The sequence below is a fragment of the Crocodylus siamensis genome, chromosome 4 (assembly GCF_052110815.1).
Source record: "Crocodylus siamensis isolate JL-2025a chromosome 4, ASM5211081v1, whole genome shotgun sequence".
NCBI lineage: Eukaryota > Metazoa > Chordata > Crocodylia > Crocodylidae > Crocodylus > Crocodylus siamensis.
Genome location: NC_143398.1, coordinates 187,501,563 through 187,523,685, shown reverse-complemented (window position 1 = coordinate 187,523,685; position 22,123 = coordinate 187,501,563).

Sequence of the window (22,123 nt, the reverse complement as noted above, 5' to 3'; positions counted from 1 at the left end):
TCAGAGCCAGAGGGAAAGAGCAGGATGCCAAGGGGTGGGCTATGCTCAGAGCGCCCCAGCCCGGAGGTGGAAAAGGTGAGAGAGACGCTGAGGGGTGGGACGGACCCAAAATTCCAGAGCTGGGAGCCAGAGGAGGACAGCTGGAAGCAGAGGGGTGAGATGCACCTAGAGAAGCCCAACTGGAAAACAGAGAGACAGACCCAGACAAGGAGAGGCACGGTAAGGCCAAGGATACCCAAGGGGAACCATCGGCAGAGAGCCGTATGTGGAAGGGCATGGCAGATCAGAAAAGTCTCTGCCCTGAACCAGCAAGGGAGAGAGAAGGAGTGTAAACAAAGGCTAGGAAGTTAACAGTCTTGCAGTGGGGAAGAAAGAAATGCAGCAAAATAAAGTAACATTAAGAAGAGAGAACAAAGAATTAAGAAGTTTTGTTGAAGCCACAAAAAAAGGCCAGAAACTATTTATTCGTATTTTGTTTAACTTTCCTTGAACTCTAAGTTTTACCCTGAAGAGATTCTCAGGGTTAAGATAGCATAAAGAAGGGGTGCAGGGAATGGTGGAGCCCCATATTTCCAAATAGCTATATGTTTCAGTGCTATGCGTGTGAGAGCACATTTCTTCTGTTTGTTTTTCTTCCTCCTGGAAATAATAAATAATATAAATTATTATTAAACATCGAAGTCATGGAAGGTGAGATATTTTCATCTGGGAGGGACTAAAAAGGGATAACATAGGACCCCTTTTCCCTTACAAAGCAGAACAGGAAGGCATCATCAGGTAAAGTCCATAAGCCCTATAGCACCTACAGTTGACAATTAGCCTATTCCAACGTGCACTAAAGCGTCACAAAAAAACTGTGCACTTTTGCTACTGTATATTTATAGATTCATATTAAAATAAGCTAATCTTTTTCTAGTACTTCAGAAAGGAGGCACTACATTTAATGTGTATTACCAAAAACATATTAATGAACAAATAGACGCACCTCTGAGGTACTAGATTTAATGTGCATTGCCTGAAGTACATTAATTGAATGTATAGATGCACCCATGAAGTCCAAAGCTTACTTGTGGCTGAATCCCAAACCCCACATACATGTAAAGCTAGCTGTTGAAGATATAGATCATGCACTGAATCTCAATCCACCATACTTTGAAATGAAAAGGCTGGCATATTCTTATTTTTTTGTAATCAACCAGTGATTCTCATGTGGACATGCTTCTCTTTTTTCTAGTTTGAAAAATCTGTTTCTACTGGTGGCCAAACAATGTAAATGCTTTAATATTTCAGGGTTAGAAAATATCTTCTCCTAAATAGCTGAATAATTGATTATTTTGTACTTCTTTAAAATTCTCCTCAGTGAGTTCAGCTGCTAAAGATTGAATGTCACTGCTCCAACTGTAACCACACTACTGGGTGCTGCTATAATGAACTTCTTTATGAATATGTATCACATGATAAGTAAGGCAGAATAGACCATTAGAAATCTATGCCATTCAGAAATACCTAGTGTTTCAACCATCAAGACAAGACGGGTGTCTTGTTTCTTCCAAAAACAGAGAATTTAGAGATCTCTGGGGTCTCTTTTGTTCGTCATTGTTATTTCTTCACTTTTCACAACAAATAAAAAAAACCCACTAGTGCTATTAATAAACATTTTACATTTGAAACCAGTAATATAAAAAATCTTTAATCTTTTGTATATAATACAAAGAATTAACCATCAAGGAATGGTGGAATAATTACCAATAATAATAATAAAAAAAACTGTTACCAGCACACACCTGGGTTTTGTGGAGTTTGAATTCATTTCAAAATTAGATCAAATTTAGTATTGCACAGAATGGATCATTTTCAATATAATCATCATGAACATTACTGTGGACTGTGCTGTGAGTGAACCCAGCTGAGCTTGCCAAGAAATTCATTCCTGAAATCTCTGCCAATGTAAAAAATAGCTTCCTCCCCTAGGCACAATATTTAAGAGTTTTAAAAATACTTCAGAGTGATGTTAAAGTTATTTTTCAAAAGTACCTAGTTAGGTTTTGAAACCACACCATGTTACTAGTTCCCAGGACTGAGGCTTTTTCCAGGTTCAATGACATTATGACTTTGCATAGTCATTCAGTGACCATCTGTCACTTACCTCCTTTGGCTGCATCTGCCCTTTGCTCTGATCACCATTGATTTTTCCAAATGGAACAACCATAAACTAAATGTAGCAATTATTACATTCAAGTTGGAAAAAAAAGCTCTTTTTTATTCTAAATTGTTTATGTGTTACTAAAGTATCAGTTAGAAACAGCCAACAAAAGAAGAAAACATTTTATAGAAGCTTTTTTCACACTGGAATCATTAAGCTCATGTCTGCAGTTTCATTATCAGCTTTTATTTTCAGAGGGTTATAATTCAGCTATAAAAATTTCCATATTAACTCTTAGCCAGAACCATAGCAAAGTATTAACTTGGCTGCTCTGAGTCAGTTGAGCTTTATTTTCTTCACTGGTTCTTGCACAAAACTGCATAATCCTCCTTGGAAACCTGAGCAGCTGATTTATTGGCAATCTATTCCTTCTGTCCTTCTCCAAGCTGAATTCTTTTCCTACCAATATATGTTACAGCCTTTTCTTGCTATTATAGGTTGTTTGGGACTTTTGTAGTTCTCTTTAGGTGCTCTCTGCTATTGTTGGATTACAATAGCACCTCAGGGACATCAGCGTTTGATTGTTCTAGGTCAGAGGCAGGCACAATATGGTCCATGGGCCAGATCTGGCCTGCCAGACCATTGTATCTGGCCCATAGGGCCCCTAAAAAATTTAGAAAATTGATATTTATCAGCCTGTCAAAGCTGTCAAGAGCCAGGGGCAGTAGGACCAGGGGAAGCCTCAGCAGTACTGAACAGCCCAGCTCCACCCACCCCCAGCCATTTCATTCCATTCCTGCCCACTCCACACCAGGTGGCTGCCAGTTGCATCACCAGACTGGGAAGCATGGGGTCACACCAGTACATGTGTGCGTGCATGCATGTGTGCGTGCATGTATGTGTATGTGTGTATGCATGCATGTGTGTGTGTACACAGGCATGGGCAGTGTATGTGGGGGGGCAGGCAGGGACATTGTGTGTGTGTGTGTGTGTGTGTGTGTGCACGCACGCGCAGGAAGGGAGGGTATGGGGGGCAGGCAGGGACTCTGTGTGTGTGTGTGTGTGTGTGTGTGTGTAAACAGAGGCAGAGTGTGTGTGTGTGTGTGTTTGTAGGGTGAGTCCCGCATGCACACCTCACCATGCACATGCACCCACACCCCCCTCACACTGCCATACATACAGACCCCCACATCCTCTCACACACTCAAGGCACCCACCCTCCACAAACCCCATACCCACCCACACCCACATATCCACACACACACTCCCACATCCTCTCTCACTCCACATACCCACACACCCACAGACCCGCACAAACCTATACCTTCCCCTCACAATTTAAGAGTAAGATTTCGTTTTAGTTATTGTGCTATTTTAAGCTATTGTGCTAGAGGTGCCTGTAAGTGTTCATTCAAAATGACTATAAGTCATGTCTTCTGAGCCTATTCACTCCCTTCTGCTCCTCACTTTACATCCCCTATCTCAACACTATAAATAAAATGCCTGCAATGGTTAAAAAGCCTAGTCTATAGTATATCTGACTTGCAAAAGGGGGTGAGTTAGGAAAGACTAGTCTTTGTCCACCATAGCATTATCCATCTCTTTGCTGCAGCAGTGGCACTACTATTATAAACAAATAGCATGTGTTCTCTAATCTGCAGTGACATTATCTATTAAGCCTATATTGAATTGGCTGAGCATGCAGAGAACACAGCTTTCAGGTAATAGTTATAGAAGGAGGGTTGTTACATAATACATTCATAATCTGTTGTATTTGCCCATAATCATTTGCATTTTAGATGTCACTAAAACTATCTCTTGGGTGCAAAGGTATTGTTTTCACGTTATATTTTTTCAGTAAAAGTGCTTTGTACATACTGTAAAGCAGCAGACTGTCACAAACCTTAAAATACATATAAAATATCAAATCAGTTAGTAGAATAATGGTATAATTTGAACTATAAGGCAGAAAGCTATCAGAAGGAGTCCTGCTTCCATTAAAATCAGTTAAAAAATGTTGATTAACTTCGAAGGAGCTAGAAGTTTTTATTAACTTTAATGAAACTGGTAATCTTTAGAGACAATAGGTCTATATTTTAATAAGCTTCTTTTACTGATCAATCCTCTTGGTAACAGGACAGGAGAGGCATGTTCTTAAACCCAAAACTCCACCAAATTAAATGGAGGAATAAGAAAAAATACAATCTAACAAGAGGTTTGGAGGTAGATCATCCACAGACAAAAAGTGAAAGTAACTATCTTTTCCTGATGCAAAAATAAGCTAATGAAGAATGGGGAAATATTCCTTCTCTACCTTCTCAAAGTTTGGAATAGGTTTCTATGGAACAAATGTATTACTAATTTTAGAGGAAAAAAACCTTTAAAACGTTAACCTCTACTGTCTTTATAGCTGCAGCTCAGAAAGTGAGTGTCTCTTGGTTAAGTGTATTTTGACAAGCACTGGTTTTAATTAGCCACATTTCAGTAAGGATGAGCAGTGCATAGTTATTAGGCAATATGGTGCCCTGTTGTGTAAATGCATGCTGCATTCATTACTCAGTTAATAATCAGTTTGTGATGGTAATTTTTCTTATATTCTGACCAAATACTTCCTGGAATACAATTTATTCTTAATAACACTATATTAAAAATGGAATCTCAGAATTTTTGTTTGACTATTATCTTGAACTAAAATTATTTCTGAATAATGATGCATAATAATCCTGATTGCAAGCATAGCTTTTTGCATTTTCATGTAAATTTCAAGTAAAATCCTGCTCTGCTTGTTAATATTGTATCTAACATTTTGAAAAATAATATTTAACCCTGTTTTAACATTTTCCCAAAATACCCTAAATCTAGTTCCACAGGCTAATTCTGAATTCACCATTGTGCACAGCCTACACAGCTTTTGACTTCTACTTCTGCTCTAAATTGGACAGGTCTGTGTAAAGATGGATTTCATTCCCAAACTTTTCCAAGTTTTCATTCCCCAGGCAGCATTTCTAATCACTCTTCTCAAAAATACTGTATCTGCTTTTCATATTTCTCTCTTCTCTCTATATATATATAATGTTCTTCTGTAGCCCTCATGGTTTTTTCCTTATGCAATATCCTAGCAGAATTAGGACAGTACCATTAGCCCATTCTACGGATAGAGAAATCCTTGACCAATGTTACTTGCTGCAAGGAGGATATCTGCAGCAGATCAGGGAACTGAACCCAGGGTCTGCCAAGTCCTAGGCTAGACTTCCTATTTTGCATACCAAAAAGACCTTGGCCTCCATCCCTTATATTTTCAGAAAACACTGTCCCACCACCCAGAGGCACTCCATGAGATTTTGCTGTTGTTTCTTTTTTCTTCTTCAGCGGTAGAGTGTGAACCCATGGGTAGTTAACTTTATCTCACCAACTGAAAAATCCTGAAATAGAGCCCTATCTCTGCCCATTTCTGCCACTTCATCCCATTTTGTTCAAATGGGGATCTTTATTCTGGTTGTTCTAGTTACTACTGTGCATGTGCATTCAATAGATACAATAAAATGGTGTTTCTTTACTGAGTACCAACATTATACAACCCTAGGACTGTTGAGTCCTTTAAACTTTTTTCAAGGTCAATTAAGATATTCATGCTGGCATGGTTTTAAAGTTTTGAAGTCCTTAACTGATGTGGTAATGGATATCTTTATCATTTTTATATCTGTAGCACTTTGAAATGTTTTCCTTGACAGATGTTCTCTAAGTGTTTTCTTTTCTTTGCACTTATCTCAGTCCTATCAGCTTTAAAGCAGCCCCACAAAGACTTCTGGGAATTTTAGTAATTTCCTCAATGAGTTCTGCATTAAGAATGCTATTTGCTCACTGGAGTGGGGAAAGGTGTCAAGTACTAAAACACAATAATTGGTCTCACACCTTTAAATGGGGTATACCAGGCAGCTACTTCCCTGTTTGAAGTTTCAGATAAGTAACTCTGTGTCTCTGAGGTGAGCTCCTTCCCACCAGGGAAATTTCAGCATGTCTTTTTAAAATAAGACACCTTTGACACATTGAAAGAGCTTTTGAAAATCTGAGGCCTTACATGATTCCCTCTGATGGACAGAAGCAGTACTACATATACATAAACCTAAATACAGCTGGTCAGGAACTTTATGACTTTGTCAAAAATGTTTTTTTCTCAGAAAATACAGATTCACAAAACCAGAAATGTTTCTCAGAATACCCTGGAATCAATGGCAGCCCAAAGAGTCCACAATAGGTGGAGCAGTCCATTACATTTTTTAAATCAAATTGTCTTGCAGATACAGAAGCGTCCTAGTCAAAATCTCCCAACCTTAAAGCCAATGTGCCAGTGCCTCAGAGGAAAGCAAAAAACCATAAATAAACCCTCTAGAAGCCTTCCTGACCCCAAATGTCATGGGTGATGAGACACTTTCCACACCACAAGACATACTTTATACACCCCAAACGGGGGTCCACTTCTCTGATCATATCCATGTTCTGATTTTCTAGTTTATAGCCATTTGCTATAACAGTAAAAAAAGCTCTTCCCCCTCCCTAACAGTCATCCCATGAATAGAAGGAGTAATCACATTTCCTCTCAAACTCTGTTTTGCTAAATTAAACAAGCCAATCTCCTTTAATTTTCTCTCATGAGAGGATCCCCCATTCCCTTAACCATCTTAGTGGTCCTTTTTTAATACTAGTAGCCATAACTTCTTACAGTATTCTAAATGGGGGCTTACCGATGCCTTGTACAATGGTATGCGTACCCCTTTGTCTCTGCTGCATACAGCTTACCTAATGGACCTTAACCTTACAATACCATTCATTTCAACTACATCACACAAGCAACTTATGGTCATCCTCTCATAAAACAACAAGACCAGCTCCCTCCTGTCTTCAGGTGTCTACAGTTCAATTGCCCCTATCTTATAGCAGAAGCCCTTGTTGTTGGTTCCTAAATGCATGACTTTGCACTTCATGAAACTTCATTCCAATTATCCATCCACAAGATTTTCTAAATTCTCTTTTATAATACCCTGATCCTCTTCCACATTAGCAAGACCTACCAGCTTACTGTCATCCACAGATTTAATGAGAACACTTTTAGCTCCAGTACCCAGTCACTTTACAAGTTTTATAAAGATGTTAAACAGGACAAGACCTATAAGACAGATCCCTGAATAACACTACTGCTAACTACTCCCTAGACAGATAACTCAACTTTCAATATAACTTGCTGGAGTGTTCCTTTGAGCCAACTCTTTATCCATCTAATGGTGGCAGCATTGATCACTGTCCTCTCAAGTTTGGCTAGTAATTTCCCCATGAGGTGCAGTAATCAAAAGCTTTGCTCAGATCTAGATAAATTAAGTCTACTGCATTATTCTTATCCAAAAAGTTTATCTTTTACAACAATATTTAATCTAACATACTCATTCTCTGAAAAACCCATGCTGTGTTTTGTCCCATTTTTGCTTCCTTCCATGGCTTTAACTAAAATTTCAGATAGTATGTGTTTTGTGATCAACTTTCAGCATATTATGTCCTGTTCTAAGGATGTAAAGCCTTTTCTTTAGTTCTCTCTGCTTTTTCATGCTACACAGCTAACATACAGTGCACACATAGGTAAGTATTGAGAACAGTTAGTTTATTGAAAAGCTGATTTTGGTACCTATTGGCATCAGCTGAAAAGCTCCCGTTGACTTCACTGCCGAAGTACCAGGATTTGAGAGCGTAGATCATCAACATTTCACTGCCTGGTATGCAGAGAAAAGAATCATCACCAGGCACAAAGCTATAGATGTTAGTACTGTTCTGTATATGGTCTAAAATTGCATTTGTGTGCATACTCAGTATGAATACCTCAACTTGTCCAATGTACAGTCAATGGTATTTTGTTAGTGGCACGCTGGATAAGGACCTCAGGAGGGACAGCATTTTTTTGGTTTCTCAGACATTAACATGGGGAGAGACTTTTCTAGCTAAAAGTGGGGGAGATAAGGCAAGTTATACAAAAAGCTTTAAACAGGCAATCATTCTAGAGTATGCTTTTGTTCATTTTATAAACCCTGGTATTAGCTTCTTAGGGAATGTTTAGGCACATAAATCTGTTCAAGAATCCCTGCTTCTGGAAACAGATTCTGGTTAGGAACCACAGAAATATGCAAAGCTACTGATAACTACTGAAAAATAATTAATTGGATGACTAGTAGTTTGAGACTACAGTTATTGTTAGATCCTTTGGGGCTAAGCAGCCAAATGTTTAATATTTATGTATTCTGCTTAGTCTGCTTTTAGAAGTCACTTGTCCTGAGATTCAGACCCATCCTAAAAAAATATTGTAGGAAGCTTTAAACAATCCTTGTTACAGAATAAAAATTCAAGGATCATTTTATTTCATTCAGAGAAAAAGTGGTGAAATATTCTGTTCTGGTTTTCAGCATTTTGGATTTATGCTTTCAACAGTCTTCTAGTTCTTATCACACAGTATTTAATTATGTATAAGGAGCTACCGTATTTCAATACGGTGGGTTGTCACAGATTATCTCCTGCATATACATTCTTCTAGCTATGCCTGCCTCGGCACTTTTTTGCCACTGTCTTTTTTAGATTTTTTTCCCTGTCATATTTTTTTATTATTATTATTTATTTTAATCCCTGACAAATGTCATTGTTAGTGGCAACACGTGAAGTTCTAACTTGTTAATACGAATGACACACACTTGGATTTGTAATGAGATATTAATAATCTAAACAGTTGCAGTGCATTAAAAGCCAACAAGAGGAGTTTGGGGAGATATATAATTAATGTAATGGTGGATCAAATGCAGAATTACACTTAGTTACTACCTTTCCATCAACATGCCATGCAGTCTCTGGTCCTGATTCTGATTTCACTTGCACTAATTTAACATGGGTTAAGCTCTACTGACTTCAGTAAAATTATTTCTCAATTAAGATGATGTATATGAGTTCAGAATCATGCCATCAGAGATTAATTTAGGTACATCACTACTTGCTATTTCCTAACACAAGGGTAATGGTACTAAGCACCTGCATGATAAAATGATTGCTCAGTACTGATGATTTCCATTATGATAAAATATCATTAGGGAAAGATGTCATTATTTCCTTTAATAAGCATGTTTATAAAAAAGCAAATGACTATTAAAGTTAAAAAGGAGCCTCAAAATTTTGCTTCACAAATATTCTCATGTGACATTTCTAAAAATATTTACAAATCAGTCCAAGATGAAGTGATGGATGTATTCATTTTTAATAACTGATGTAGATGGGAAGAAGCTGGGGGCCAGCTACCTACTGTACCTTAAGTAGGTGATACTGATCAATCTCCTTCTGTCTTAGGCATCTACATGGTCTCAGTTACCACAACATTTGAGCATCTTACAGTATTCAATATATTTGCCTTGTACCCCTGACACAACACCTTGGTGAGCTACAGTTGTATTATACCTATTTTACAGGTGCAGAACTCAAGCCATATCTAGATAGTATACTTCTCAGACTCAGCTGCCAGGTCTTCAAACTCACCGTTCTGAGTGGAAATCTCCAAAACCTCCAGACGGGTCATTTTTGACCTGGAGGGATGTGGGCAGTGGGGTTCCCCAGGGCTTGGTCCCTGTACTGTTCAACATCTTTATCAACGACTTGAATGAGGGGGGTGGAAAGCACATTGTCCAAGTTCACTGATGACACCAAGATGTGGGGCGAGGTGGGCATGCCAGAAGGGAGGGACAGAATCCAGCTGCATCTGGACAGGTTACAGGGATGGGCAGATCAGAACAGGATGTAATTGAACATGGACAAGTGCAGGGTACTGCATCTAGGGAGAAGGAACCAGCAGCTTACCTATAGGTTGGGGACAACCCTTCTCATCAGCACAGAGTTGGAAAGGGATCTTGGAGTCATTGTTGACTCCAGGTTGAACATGAACTGCCAATGCAAGGAAGCAGTCAGTAAAGCTAACTGCACTTTGTCATGCATCCACAGATGCATCACAAGCAGGTCCAGGAAGGTGATCCTCCCCCTCTGTGTGGCATTGGTCAGGCCACAGTTGGAGTACTGTGTCCAGTTTTGGGTGCCACACTTCAAGAGGGATGTAGCTAGTATTGAGAGGGTCCAGAGGAGGGCCACTTGCATGATCAGGGGACAGTCGGGGAGGCCATACAAGACAGACTTGAGAGCCTGAACCTATTCAGCCTCCACAAGAGAAGGCTGAGAGGGGATCTGGTGGCCATCTAGAAATTCACCAGAGGGGATCAGCAGGGAATAGGAGATGTCCTGTTCTCCTGGGGCACCACATGGGCTAACTAGGAATAATGGCCACAAATTGATAGAGAGCAGGTTCAGGCTAGACATCAGGAGGCGTTACTTTATGGTTAGGGTGGCTAGGACCTGGAACTAACTTCCAAGGGAAGTGGTGCTCACTCCTACCTTGGGGGTCTTTAAGAGGAGGCTGAATATACACCTGACTGGGGTCATATGACCCCAGCATCCATTCCTGCCCAAGGCAGGTGGGTGGACTTGATCTGTTTAGGACCCTTCTGACCCTAGCTACTATGATTCTATGATGCTATGAAACTAGAAGTAATAGAGGGCAAGCAAAGTATCACGGTGGTGGTTTATTGTCACTGCCATTCAGCAATTAGTTCATCCAAAGAGCTGCAATTTCATGTCTGGTGTAGCTGCCACCACTTCACAGCATCACAAACCTTACCTCCCTATCAGCTCACTCAAAAGAGAGTGGCAAAACAATATCAAAGCTGGTCTTCCAGAGGTTGTATAGCAGGAGACAAAATGAAAGTTGAGAGCATCAATAAAAACAGACTCCTAACAAGATTACTGAATGTTTATGTTCACCCTTTGAGTCCGGCCCTCCAATGAGATTGCCTAAATGCCTCTATATCCTTACCCTTATGCCAAGAATCATAACGTCATCATCAGTAGCATTTATCATTCAACACTGAGTATGGTGTCATGGGACTAGAGCTGTGAATCTTTACTATTCAATCTTGCTACCTCTCCATAACTCTTGAAGGACAAACCAAACAAACCATTATATATACTGTAATAAGTATTAGAAATACACTTCTTGACCTTCATCTTTCAGGAAAGTGTTTATGCAGAAAATAAAATACTTCTCCATAACAGTGAAAGAAAGGAATCAAGAATAATGAGGTAATAATAGCAGGTTTAGCATGCTTGAAAACAGTTCCCCTTGGGCATGACTTGCCTCATTGTGTAGTTTATATATAGCTTCATTATGAGCAAAAGTACAATTTACTGTAAAATTATTTTTCTGGAAGTCCTGTTTTATGCATCATCTCCCTCCCTGGCAGTTTACAACCATTTTTAACCTGTATAAAATTAATTATATTTATAGGTGACACCTAAATAAACCCAACATATTTTTTCCTGTTGTGTTTCCTGAATCACAGTGGTTTAACTAGGCACAGAACAAGCCGTCTGGATCTTAGCTTTGTCACTGCCTGCCTTGACAACAGTTTTATAGTGACATAACTGAATCGCCTAGGGAAGCTTCCTGTTTTAAAACAACTTAAAAGCTATAGCCACAGACCAATTGGAGCAGGACTGCATGGTTGAGCTCTTAACTGAAAGGATTCCATACAATATTTGTTCATGATATGAACAAAAGCTTATCATTATAGGAAAAAAAAAGATTAAGAGTTTCTCCACCTTTCTTTTTAAGCAATAAGGCTTCAAGGAGTTTTGTGCTGTGCATATAGTAATTGAATCAGTTGGTAAAGCATATGTTTATACGACTTATAAAATTATTCTTTCACCAGACAGCTAATCCACCACTTGGTAAATGAACTTTGGTTCATTTGACACGTTGTGTTATTTAAGGAAGATTCACTGTCACATAATGGCCCCAAAGAAGAACTAATTTAAACACAATTCACCTCCAATTATCTATTTGTTAGTGAATGCTTGCTGAATATTTCCTATTGGGCAAGTCTTCATTTGATCACATGCTGTCACAGACCTACTTTTTATTTTGGATAATAACTGGTTTTCACTTACTGATGCTCTAGGATCTAATCCAAAGTCAATTGAACTCCAGTGACTATAAAAAGCCTTGTACTGATTTCAGTAGCCTTTGGGTAATACATTATATCAAGTTAAGCTTAGTTGTTAATGCCCTTCTCTATATTTATACAAGAAAATAAATGGGGAAAAGTTGCATTTTTATTTGGAGAACACTGCATTTCCATTTTTGATGCTGCCTGATATTATCTTCCAATAATATTAAAACAGTACAACAAATAATGAGGGTATTTTTACCAACATCCTTGCGAAAAAACAAGTAGTAAAATGGTTTTCTTTTCTGTCAAACTCACTGTATCCTAAAGTACAATATTACTAGAAAAGTATTATTTTACATTTTTTCAGTCCCATATGGTATAAAAATTGTGATGCTTTAAATGTTTTATTTACATAAAGGTAACAGTATAAAGTCAGGAGACAGAGATATCTCTTAAATTTTCTGTGTGATAAAGATACAGCAATCTCTCAGCCGATACCTGCACTGCTGAGAAAAGGAAAGGTTCACTGGCTACCTGTGCCTCAGATTACTGCCATAGCATTTAAAATACTCTCCCAGATGACCTTTGACTAAGTCTTATATGGATAGTACAGTGTAGACTGAGAAAACTCTGTTCCAATACATGGGATAAGGAAGGATGATAATTCATTACTGTATAATGACTTTCCAGAGTGGGAGCTCATCTCAATAGTATATTAAAGCAATCCATTCAGGTATAACACAATAAATAGGCCAAACTCTATCAAAAATCCCCGAGCCATACAGTATTTATTGGCAATTGAAAGATAAGCTTCACAGAAGAAGCTATTGTATATTTGCTTTGTGGCATAAGAACTATCTTCAAAGCCTCAATGATTTATTTTAAAACTGCTGCAAATGCACCTGGCAGACTAAGGTCCAGGGGAAAAAATTACCTTCTAGAGCAAAGGCTATACGTGCTGGGACTGACTCATGTGTTCTTCTTGGTAGTAAATGTTGCCATCTCTTTCATGGGATTTTGTGGGAAGAGGAAGCCAGGGATATTGTGTGTTTATCTGGGTTTGCAATAAATCCCACTGAAATCATTGAATTTTTTCCAGTGAATTCTGGATCAAGCTATTCTTCTTTACTACCGGCTATGGGGAGAAACATGCCATACCAACAGGGTGGCATTGAAGTTGCTGCTGCCACATGAGCTTTCCTGAGACTGGAATATTTATAAACTGCCCTACCTGCTAAAACACAGGCCATCTACACACTCTTGAGTAACACTGATACAAAAATAAATAATAATAGTTAATAGGACTCAGTAGCTAATGATGGTCATGCTGCTGATTTGTTCCACATATACCAAGGCCTACATATAGCAAATCACGTGCCTACCCCATAGTCAGATTACTCAACCTATACAAACCTAGAGTGGGTGTTGGTAAGTGGGGCTTATTTCTTGGCAGCAAGTCTAGGCTCATTTAGTAGGTGGTAGAGAAGACACAAAAAAGTGTTTTAGTTTTCCTGTATGAGAAAATGAGTAGAAATCAGATACCAGAATAATAAATGATTGTAATCTGCTTTTGCAAACATACAAACCCTAGAGACAGACTTTGTAGATAAATAGGTTTCATAAAGCAAAAGCAGCCTGGTTCAGACTTGCCTACTAGAAAGAGTCTTTTCCCCAGCACTTGCTTAAACAAACTCTTTCTCTTGCTGCTGCCTCTTTTGACGAAGGAGATGGCTGACCTTGTTTTGTGCTTACTGTTTAGATGGGAAATCAGAAACACAGACCATGCTGGGGGGGGGGAGGGGGCAGGGAGGTAATGTCTTTGTTAACAAAATACGCACACATCAAGTTTCCCAGAATAGCAGCAGAAACAAAGTGCACATTGTCAACCTTTTCCAAAAATCCCAGATTATTGCTCCTGTCCAAGAAACAGATACTCTAAGCCTATGTGTCTCCTCAGGGCTTCACAAAGACACAGTAAAGCACACTTTCCTTTTATTTAGGGACCACACCAAACTAAACGTCGTGGGTGCTTAACAAACGGTTCGACTTCCTCAGCCCTTGGATATGAAACCTACAAAAACCCTTAGTTCCCCATTCTCCTTTCAAACTGCTTGATCCTGTAGTTGCACTTTTGTGTGAAGCTGTCATACTACAGAAGAACATCAGCAGCTTCTACTGCTGAGCACGAAAGAAGGAACTTTAGCTTCCTTGTTCAATTTAACAAAACCTGTGATACCAAATGACTTAGAAACCAAGACCCCAAAGAATGGGTTATTTTTATTTTATAAAGCAAAATGTGTCTTCCTCTTCAGTTTATTATTTTAAAACAAAATAATTTCAAAAGTCATTCTAAATTACCTCCAGAGACTAGGGATAAAATTCCTGTGCTGCGTGGATCAGAGCAGATCGATGAAAATTGTGAATATACCAAAATGGATGTTGAAATCCATGCTCTTTACTGATTGTTTTTTGTGAAATGTTCTGCAATTTACTCACATTGTGTTTGAATGATTAGTCTGAAGATAGCACATGAATCCTAGAAAGCACTCAAAAGCGAGCTTTCTTTGTATGAATTCCCATCATTTTTAGCCAATGTTTCTGTATTCATAGATTCATAGATTCATAGAGTTGGAAGGGACCTCAGTGGGCCATCTAGTCTGACCCCCTGCCCCTGACAGGCAAGAAAAGGGTCACCAACCCTGGGGTCATGTAATCCCAGCCAGGTGCCTGTCCAGTCTCCCCTTGAAGACCCCCAAGGATGGGGTGAGCACCACCTCCCTTGGGAGCCCATTCTAGATTCTGGCAACCCTGACCATGAAGAACTGTCTCCTAATGTCCAGCTTAAACCTTCTCTCTAATAGCTTATGGCCATTGTTCCTTGTCGTTCCAGGGGGTGCCCTGGTGAACAGATCGTCACCTACTTCATGCTGCTCTCCCCTTATGAATTTGTATGCTGCCACAAGGTCCCCTCTCAGCCTTCTCTTAGAAAGGCTAAAAAGGTTAAGGTCCCTTAGCCTTTCCTCATAGGGCCTTCCCTGCAGAACTCTAATCAGGCCAGTGGCTCTTCTTTGGACCCTTTCCAGGTAGTCTGCATCCTGCTTGGACTGTGGCGTCCAGAACTGGACATGGTATTCCAGCTGGAGTCTGACCAGTGCCACATAGAGGGGGAGAATCACTTCCCTGGACCTGTTTGTGAAGCACCTACAGATGCACGACAAGGTGTGATTGGCACCCTGGAAAGATGGTGCCAACTGCTTCATCACATTGGCAACTCATGTTCATCCTGGAGTCAACAGTGATTCCAAGATCTTTTTCTGCCTCCCAGCCTGTAGGTATGATGGCAGTTCTTCCTCCGTAGATGCAGCATCTTGCCCTTGTCCTTATTGAATTGCATCCTGTTGCTCTCTGCCCACTACCACAGCCTGTGTAGGTCTGCCTGGATCTAGTTCCTCCTCTCCAGGGTGTTAGCTGCACCCTATAATTTTCTGTCATCCACGAATTTGGATAGGGTGCTTCCCACCCCCCTCATCCAGATCACTGATGAAGATGTTGAATCGCATCGCCCCAGAACTGAGCCCTGAGGGACTCCATTGCCCACATCTTTCCAGGCTGACACTGACCCTTCCACTACCACCCTCTGAGTGTGACCCTTGAGCCAATTTGCTACCCAGTCTACTGTGTAATCATCCAAGACAAATCCCCTCAGTTTATTTATAGGGATGGTATGGGATACCTTGTCAAAGGCCTTCTTGAAGTCCAGATAGATAACATCCATCTCAACTCCTGCATCTAAACTCATGCATTGGTGGCCTTGTCATAAAAGGAAACTAGGTTAGTCAGGCAGGGCATGCCTGCTAAAAACCCATGTTGGTTACCCCTCTGCATCACATTAGCCAGTGGGCTCCCACAGATGTGCTCCTCGATAATTTTTTCTAGGATTTTCCCAGGGATAGAGGTAAGGTTGACTGGTCTATAGTTCCTCGGGTCCTTCTTCCTCCCCTTCTTAAAGATTGGGATTGCGTTAGCCCTCTTCCAATCCTCCGGAACCTGACCCGAGCACCACAAGCATTCATATATCCTTGCCAGTGGATCAACTATGACCCCTGATAATTCCTTCATTACCTGTGGGTGGAGTTCCTCTGGCCCTGGTATTACTGAATACATCCACCCCCTCCAAGTGTCTTTTTACCTCATCAGCACCGACCGTTAGTCAATTGATGTTCCCTTTGTTGGTGTTCGTGATGTATGTTGAGGGTCCATCTAGATTCCCATTTAAGAAGACAGAGGCAAAAAGCTCACTGAAGAGCTCTGCCTTGTCCCTGCTATCCATCACTAAGCCCCCCTGCCCGTCCTGTATGGGTCCTATGCTACCCCCACCCTTTTTTTGCTCCCAACATAGCTAAAGAAGGACTTCTTATTGTCCTTAATCCCTGACGCTAGCCTGAGTTTTAGAGCTGCCTTGGCCTTTCTGACCAACTCCCTGTAGGTGCGGGCCAAAGAAGTATAACTCCTCTTTGCTAGCTACCACCTGCTTCCACTTCCTGTAGGCCTCTTTTTTTGCCCCCAAAAGTGGTATTTGACCAAAAGTGGTATTATTGGTCCACTTGCTCAAAACAAGGTTGAAATCTACTGAAATGACAATTGGTAATATAGCCATGTCTGCAAGCTCATAAAACATTTAAAGACAATGTCCAAATGTATGATGAAAAATGTATATACATGGCATGGACAATATTAAGTTCTATTAGAAAAGAAAAGCTGAGTGACCCAAGTCATGTAGTTGACCAGGTGGCAAGAATACGATTTGCGAAACAATGGGAACTAAGATTTTGGAAGAACTATTTTTCTTCTGGTTCTCTCTCCATATTAAAAGCACAGTATGCTGGTATTCCATGACAATAGTCAGAAAGCTATATGAATCAGTAAATCAAATTCTGAACATTTTCATAGCAACACAATTATAAAAGCTAGAATCACTGAAAATAGGACACTACACATAAAGACTCTGATTAAAATGGAAACATGATTTTACCCTATGCTTGATTCCCCACTGGCTTGTATCAGTTTACATCTTTAACTTCACTTAGATCAAAACAATAGAGAATTAGATATTAATTATGAATTTAAGACTTTTTCTAACAAATATTGAGAAAATTTCCTTCAACATGAAACAGTTCTGCATCAGTGATATGCAGTGTCTTATATTGTTATTGTGTACCAGGAGAACTTTGCATGGCAACCAAAAATAACTCTGTTACAAGACATTTATATTTCCTATTTTGGAGGAGCTATAGTTCCTAGTAACAAATGCTGCCCAACAGGTTTAGATTCCCAATCTATTCCATTCAGAACATCATCCAAAAGTTCAGGGGTTCTTCTGAATTTATTCAAACTCCATTGAACTGTGAACATAATATGTTGGTGCCCATCTTTCTGTCTCTCAGTGAAAGCAAATGTAGATATGTATTTACATTTTAAAATAAAAAGTTAATCAAACTTCCCTGAGAGGGATCCAGGTTCTATTTGGTTTGTTTCTTGAGGGGGAACATTCAAGTAAATTCTTATTTTATTTGATTGGTTAGACTACCTCTACTTATGAGCAGTAACATTAACTTTAAGCAGGGTTCCATCAGCCTATAGCAATTTAAGTTGTAAATAATTAAGTCAGTAATTTAATGTGTATCACTTGTTGTAAAAAATCAGGTATTCAGTTGCACAAATGATTATACCTATTAATGCAAAAATCATTTGATGTGTATGTTAAGAATTCTAGTAGATGTCTTTTTGATGTCAAATATGAAAGAGCATATGCTTCATTAAATGACACATCAAAAGCAAGAAAATGCAACCATTAATCTATATTTCATGATGTTCTCCTAACAATGTCTTGTTAGAAATCCATAAAGCACAAAGCCATGGAAAACTATAGAAAAATCCTATAAAGCATAGGGGGAAAATTCATGTATTTCTAATTTTCCTACTTGTTTAAATTGTTGGACATATCCATTCTATAAATTAAAAACGGGACAATGAACGTCTATCTCTCACTGATGTCATGGCAATGTCATGCATAGGCATGAGTAGAAAAAAGATTATGTAGATAAAATTAAGTTCCAGGTTGCAGGGGGGAGTGTTTAAAAAAAAAAGGTCACTGCATTGAAATCATCTTGCAACTTTTAGTAAATTTACTTTATTGGCTCTTTGTTGATGCCTAACGGTGGGTTGAATCTTCCTCAGCCTGTCTTAAGTATCCAATTTCATTTATTCCTGTTTCAAACCAACCTAGGAATGCCCTGATGGGTGAGCAGCTGAGATAGAGGGCATAGAACCTGCTGCATCAGATTTACACTACCTAGGCATCTTCCATACATCACACACAGCTGGGAGCTGCGTGGGGCACCATATGCGCCATGCAAGGATGCCCCCAGAGCCTCCACACTCCTTCCACGTGGGCAATGCCAGCAGCTGTGCCCCTTCAGGACCTCCCCTCCTCTTCCTTCCCCCTTCCCAACCCTCTGTATTCTAATCTGTTTCAGTGTAAAGAGCTCTGTTTAGAAGCTCTGCTTCCTGCAGTCCCTTCACAACATCTGATAAAGCAAGCCTTTTGCTTACGAACGCTTATGTTGTGCACCTTTGGTCTAGTTAGTCTGTAAGATACGAATCTAACCTGCCTTCTGCCTGACTTCAGATTACCACAGCTCACTGGCTGTCTTTGCAGAAGCCAGTCTTTGATATTTTGGTGACCTTAAGTGTTCCTTGTTGGAAATCAAAAGATAGCTAGAGTTGAAACAACTGCATTCTGAGATGGTCAAACTTTTACCTGCATAATGGATGAAGATTCCTGATCAGGAAAGCTTTCCAAGAGAGGAAGAGAGTCTTTAAAACAGCATTATCCTCTTTTTGAACTTGGTCTGGCTATATTCTCATCTAATCTAAATTACATCTTTTCAGCTGGCTCCAAAGAGTCACAATAGAAAGCAGAAATTATTGGATCAAACTTTCCTTTTCTTTGGCCAGGTTCATGGTTGGTGGAACAGGAGCTTTATCTATGAGACTGTTGCATTTTTGCTTGTTAAGGATTCTTCCCCTTTCATTTGACTTTGGGGGCCTAAAACAGCCCTCTAAATCTTCAAGGTCAAGATTTATGTCTCATTTGTTAAAGAATCTGACAGTATCAATGGTACTAAGGTGTTCTACCAACACCTCTGAGGTTGCAGTGTAATAGTGGGCAACCATCAATTTTTCTGGACTGTGGTGTATGCATGAAAGGTCACCAGGGCCTTTGACAAGTACACCTAGGCAGGAATATGAAGGAGAGGAAGCTGCCCAGACCTTCCATCCCCCTTTAGGCCATTGAGACAGTATCCAAAGGTCAGTCCAGACATTTGCTGCCTCGATGGCTGTAGTTATATGCATGTCCAGGAATCAAAAGCGAGTCTCTCATGTGGCAGACAAGAATTATACCACTAAACCATAACAATGGGCACCCAAGGTTGCAGTGAGTCTCAGTATTTTACAATTCATTTTAAAGCCACAGTTCCTGGAGTTATGTGATTATATGAGAATTGCAACTTCCTCTTAAACAGGAAAAAAATCAGGTTTTAGCCCTCGTGATTGTGAACAAGGTTTTTGAAATATTTCAAAAGTATACCTGAAATTCTTCTGAAATGCAGAAGGCAAATAAAAATAAGTTCAAGTATACTACTAAGGGGGAGAATATCACAGTTTATAAATTAAGATAATATTTTTTCAGCTTGCCTTTTTAATGTTTGGCATTGGTAAAACCTATTTGATTTGATGAATACTTTTTGGTGGCCATACTGTAATTTTTGCTATGATGGCTATCAAATACAAGTTTGTGGGTCAGCCTACAAAATACTAAACATTCTTAACTCCCAATGTTGCCTGTATATCAAGCTTTCTTAGATCTGAAGCAGACCAAAATAACATGTTTTAAAAGCTTCTTTTGAGGATATATATAGAATAAAAGTGAATGTAAAATTTTTAAATTGCCTGCTGTAGTCATTCTGGAAAAAAATAAGTTCTATGTCTAAAATTTTTCAAAAACAAATGTTCTAACTTAGAAGTACTGCTGTATTATCATTTGACTTAATAGGACAACTTCCTCTTCAACTTCTGCTTCAATATTTGATTTCCAAATATTATGAATAGACACAACACAATTTCTCACAACACTATTCTGGTATAGTTGTATACAGAAAAACGTCACAAAGAAATTCTTGATTAATTCTGAGTAATGAGTAAATCAACAATTCTGTAGTCTTCTCATTGTAGGAACAGGAGGAGGAGTACATTTTAACAAAAATATGTTTATTATAATGTTTTCATTCAATTATATTTATTACAAACCCAGTGCTCAATATAGGTTTATTAAAAAGTGAAGGTTCATTAAAAAGTGAGAGTGCACTTGCTCTACTTTAATGCTGTAAGTAGAAACCATGCAAAGCTTACTCTTTTGCAAAGATTTGATTTAAGAAAGTCTGTACTGGAGTGAAATGGTGTGAGTATTTTGATGGGCTATTTTTAGGAAGCATAGTTGAATAACTTTCTTTGCTAGTCCATTAATTATACTGTAGATCTTTTCATTCTTATAGGAAATGTTGTAAAATGCCCAAAGAAAGAATGCTAAATACATTCAAATTATATAGAATATCTGTATACGTGCACATTGTAGGTAATGTTTTCTGTTATTTGACATAATCTATCTTTTTCATATACAAATACATTATGGCTTGATCTGAATGTTGAGGTGTACCAAAGAATCTTACCCAAATTAAAATAGAACATAGAGATTCTCTGTATTATCTCCAGTCCTTTAGGAGATTTTACTGAAAGGGAGATAACCATATAATCTTGTTTTCCTTCACTGAACTTAACTAAGAAGAGTCTGCAGTCCAATGTTTGATCTTTCTTTTTTTTTGTTTGTTTTTAACTTTGTAGGCATTATCTTTATGTCTTATATGTTGCTGTTGTTGAAACTGGCTGTGCACACACTTTGGGCTGCCAGTATGTGTGGGGTAACATGAGGAAAACAGGAGGGATAGTTGGAGCTGAGAGGAAAGAATTGCACCATCAGAAACACAAAGTGTCTATATAATGAGAGTGGGCAGAATAGAGATAAGGGAGGCTCTCATGATGAAGTGTTCTGTGAAGAGTGAATACCAATGATAACAACAGCAGCAGCAGGTACAGTCCAGGATCTACAAAGTACACCTAGGCAGGAAAATTCCACGAATGGTGATCTGAGACCGTGATTAAATACACAGTTCTTTTTAGAACTCAACTGATATCAGTCATGTAAAAAGAAATAAAATGAGTAATACTAATTGATTTTTGCTTCCTTTACCATAAAGGAAAATTATATTTGGATATGGCAGAACACATGCAGAATACACCCAGGAATATTTATTCCAAGGCCAGATACTGCACTCAAACATGTGTTGGAATACTTTATGAAATAGGATGCAAGTAGCATGCCAGGAATAAGGAGGGGAAAATTAGGCCCAAAGTAAAAAAAAATCACCGCATGCAGCATTACAGGGTTACAATAGTGACAAAAATCATTACAAATAAAAACTGTAGATTTGTAGTTCTATGCAGATGGGGCCTGGTGACTTCACGGAGCCCCTTTGCAACTTTTCTCTATTGCATGGATAGAGATGACATTCTAGTGACCATGAAAAATATCAACTACCTTGTCTCATGCCTTGAAACTTTAATTTAAAAGTTCAAAGCTCATACAACTTAAGTGTATTTTTAGGTCACTTATGTCTAAGATCATGGAGCAGGTCCTCAAGGAATCTGTTGTGAAGCACCTATAGATGAACATGGTGATTAAGAACAGAGCAAGTCACGACTAACCAACCTGATTTCCTTCTGTGATAAGGTG